This window comes from Nicotiana tabacum, chromosome 11, assembly GCF_000715075.1.
Source record: "Nicotiana tabacum cultivar K326 chromosome 11, ASM71507v2, whole genome shotgun sequence".
In the NCBI taxonomy this organism is placed as follows: domain Eukaryota; kingdom Viridiplantae; phylum Streptophyta; class Magnoliopsida; order Solanales; family Solanaceae; genus Nicotiana; species Nicotiana tabacum.
The window spans coordinates 121,512,955-121,517,287 of NC_134090.1; the positions used below are offsets into that span (position 1 = coordinate 121,512,955).

The following is a 4,333-nucleotide window of genomic DNA, read 5'->3' on the forward strand; positions in this document are numbered from 1 at the left end:
AATAGCCAAGAGGCACGGGCGACAACAAATATGGGGAGAAGAAAGCAACATAGGTGTGGACCGTTACTTATTCGAGTCATTTAAAGACCGAAGATCGGAAGAAGTTGAGGATATAAATCTGATGACGTAAAAGAGTCTAAATACAACATTAAATATCAAATACGTTAGAGAATTTGAATTAAATAGAAATGATTGTGTAACGTTTCTTTTAATGTCATTTATTGCTCATAATTGCCTCACTAAGACAAAGGCATTACATCTTCTCCTAGAATCAACTATAAAAGGAGAAGGACTCAACATCTGTAGAGACACGAAATATTATTGAGATTACACTGAAATACAAAACTACTTACTTTATTATTCTCAGAAGTCTTCTATTGTTTTCATCTCCAGATTATCAGTAACCCGAATTTCTCTTTATTTCTAGCTTTGACCAAAGACTCAGATTTTTGGTTAAACAATTCAATCACCATGAGGTCTAAAAGGCCATGATTTTTGTGGGGTGGGATTAGCTATTGTAGCTGCTCTTGAAGGTAAAATTCAGTCCAACAGAGCTGTTTACAACAGAAGTTCAAATAAGTCCATCTCAATTCCAGTTAATTTAGCCAAAAATTCTGCTAGATTTAGAACAAAATATGATTAAATAGAGTTGGACAATTTTGATGAAGATTACACAGTAGTTACTTGCCATGGACAAAATAACAAGTCATATACTAAAGTGTATTGCAATGGAACTTAACAAGAAAATAGGAGGTTTCAGGGTACAAAATTTAATCGTTCAAGTGTTTTTGACATATCTCCAGCTAAATTTGGAGATTTTCCGAGATACCTACATTCAGATTTTCTCAGTTCATGTCATTTGTGCAATAAAAAACTCCATGGCAAAGACATACATGTACATGTATAACTTAAGTTTCAACCTTTTCTTCTTCTCTCTTATATTGTTTAAAACAATTTTAGGCTGAGTTAATTAAGAAGACTTGTGCTGATGATATTTTTATGTTAAAGAATTGCAGGGGAGAGAAAGAATTTTGTAGCACAGAGTGTCGATACAAAACAGTTAGATAGTAATGGATGAGCACAAGGAGAAGTGTAGCTCAGAAATTTCAAGATCTGCTGATATTGCGAGCTCACCTTATGCTAATGACCAAATATTTTCTACTGGAATTCTGGCCATCTAGACTAAATAAATCAATAGTCATACAGGATATTAGTACATATAGCTACATATACAACTCGGAAATGCATACGAGAAACAACTCCTCTTACAGGAAGCACCTCTTCTTCTTCTTCTTCTTCTTTTTTTATAAATTATTTTAATTGTCCAATTTTACTTGGATGTTGAAGACAAGGACCGATGGTTCCAAGAATTTCTTTTTGCAAGTGACTTCCTGTTATCCTTCATTGATCTTTCAATAAGTTTTCGAGCTGTATACCTATATATGAAGAAGATTGGTGTTCAAGCATAAAATGTAACATAATCATTTCCTATACCTACATTAAAAAAAACATTAAAGAAGTTTGATCTATATATATTATAAACTTATCATCAGTTTAATGATTTGAATGCGTAAACACGCTCCAAAAAATTATATAACATGTTGATCAAAACAACCAATGAGATCTACTGTAATTTGCCTGTTCTGAGTATTGAAAATTTTCTTCATAAAGATGTTGCAACTGAGTAGGAGTACCAGTAAGCAATTTCTAAGAACTTTATTCTTTAAATGTAGCTTTAGAAAAGACTTGTAACAACATGATAGGTCATCTTGAGTTCAATCTCCCTATTTCATGATTTGAGATCGCTCATCATGCTATTTGATGAATTATAATTTGCCTGCGTGGTTGGTCCGTTTTGATTTCCGGAAAGTTTAAATGTAATTTTTTGAAGAAAACTTGATTTTTGAACTTGAAGTTTAGAATTGAACATGGTCAACATTATTGGCAAACGATCTCGGATTGGTATTTTATCGATTTCGATAGGTCCATGTGATAATTTTGGACATTTACGCATGTTTGGTTGGATTTCAGGATGATCCGATACCATTTTGACATTTATTGTAAAAAGTTGAAAGTTAAACTTATGAACGTTGAAATCTTTGAGTTTTGATGCTTGATTCTTGATTGTAGATATTATTTTGATGATTTGAGCTTACGAGCGAGTTCATATGCTATTATTGTGTGGATGTTTGGATTGGGGCACGAGGGGCTCGGGTGAGTTTCAGATTGGTTCCAGATTGATTCCTAAGACTTGAGTTTGTTGGTGCTGCAAACATCACAATTTGCGATGGTCTGTTCGCAAATGCGAGCCTTGCATTTGCGACTGATAGCTTGTATTTGCGATGCTAGGGGGAGTTGGGGCAGCTTCACAAATGCGAAGCTTAGGTTGCTTTTTCAAGGGGTCGATCATTCGCATTTGCGACTTCTGCAATTGCGATTTCTGTCTTAAAAGAGATATCCGAGGCTCAGGGGCTAGTCGTATTTACGATCAGATGTTTGCTTTTACGAATATTGCAATTGTGAACAGTAGTTTGTAATTGCAATATCTGCAGATGGGTAAAAGGCAAGGATTTAGGGATTCGACTTATTTTATTTTATCTTTGAGCCCTAGACCCCGACTTCATAAGTTTGTAACTTTAACTTGTTATTGTTCAAACTACAATATTTTTTTATTAATTTTCATGCCTATTCTAAGATTTTATAGAGTATAAATAGGAGTTTTGGGTAGAAATTTAGATTTTCATATATTAGAGATTCAGACCTCGATTTAAGCTCGGGTCTCGAAACAAATCACATATTTGGACTCAGGGGAGAATGGGTAAACAGGATTTGGTCCTAATTTTGGATTTTGACTATGTGGGTCTACGTTGACTTTTTCAAATATGTTAAAGATCGAACGTTTTTAATGCTAGGGTAGTTTCTAAAGCTTGTTTTAACTTATTTGAACATTAATTGGCTAGATATGAGTAGTTTGAAAGCCTGTGCTAAAGAAAAGACGGTATTGGAGTGTTGATTTGTGTCGAAAAGAGGTAAATATCTTGGTTAATGTTGATTTGAGGGAATTATGATGTAATTGTGCCTAATTGCTATGCGTTATACGTTTCGGGGGCGGCGTATATGCAAGGTGACAAGTGTATGCATTTGCTATAGGATGAGCAAGTGGGTAGAACTAGTTATTTACATTTCGTTGCTTCATGTGTTAAGTTTTTCATGCTTCATCTATATTGTAAGACTCTTTGACTGTTTCCATTCGTATTAATAGCCATGTTAAGCTAGTTGTGACATTAGTTAGTAATACTATTGAATTGTTGATTTGGCTATTGGTGCAAAGTTATGATTATTCCCTATGTGGCAAGCTATGTTCAATCACTCGTCTTGATATTGTTAGTGCTTCGCACCTTGCTTGGTATTGCTTTACATATTTATGCTTGGTAAAGAAGAGAGAGTTGCACGAAAGGTATGTTGAATCATTGCATGAAGGGTGTTGTCGTGCTCGAAAGGAAGAGTGAATATGTACGAAGAGCGTTTTCTTGCTTGCTATTATGTTATACTTGTGAAGTTGAGAGTAAACACACGAAGGGTGGTGCCATTTTGTTTGTTGATATCTCTTGTTCCTTATTTTTCTATATAGGCTGGAGATTTGGCTATGTTGTTTCTTGGTTATTTTTGAAAGGTTTGTTTGGAGTTGCTTTTAGAAGCATAAACTATGATTTACTTTAGTCATTTTTTTCTTTATTTTTCTCGTTCTATATCTTCTTGATTTTATGCTTGTTATTTTTCTCTCCTGATATTTATCTTTTCATCTTACTTGTTATTGTACTTGTTATCTTGTTGTTATATCTCTCATTATTTTCTCGTTACTTAACTACACATGCTTATCTGTAGGTGTCTTGTATTAGCCTCGTCACTACCTCGTCGTAGTTAGGCTCGACACTTGCAGAGTACATTGAGTCTGTTGTACTCATACTACACTTCTTCACTTCTTGTGCAAATTTTGGTGTTGGTTCCGATGGTACTTAGAGGGCGGATTAGCTTGTTGGTTGAGGAGACTCGAGGTAGTATTGCATTATCGTTCGTAGGCCTTGTAGTCATCTATCTCATAGTCCCATTACTATTTATTTGGTTCCAACAGTGTATTGTTTATTTCAGACTTTGTATTTAGTAAATCTGTAGATGTTCATGTACTTAGTGACTCTAGTTCCTGGGAGGTATTAGGTGGTCGTGGGTTCTAGATTTGATATATTTCTTCTGAGTTCTATTTTATATTTATGATATCATGTTATTTTACATTTGTATTGCCTTTATTATTGTTACTTACTTTCTTGCCTAGAAA

The 4,333-nt window shown here is 34.3% G+C and overlaps 1 pseudogene; it reads left to right on the forward strand.

Annotated features, from left to right (window-relative positions):
- The first annotated feature begins 472 nt into the window (after positions 1 to 472).
- Positions 473 to 1,181, forward strand: LOC142166554 (FCS-Like Zinc finger 14-like; annotated as a pseudogene).
- The last annotated feature ends 3,152 nt before the right edge of the window (positions 1,182 to 4,333 follow it).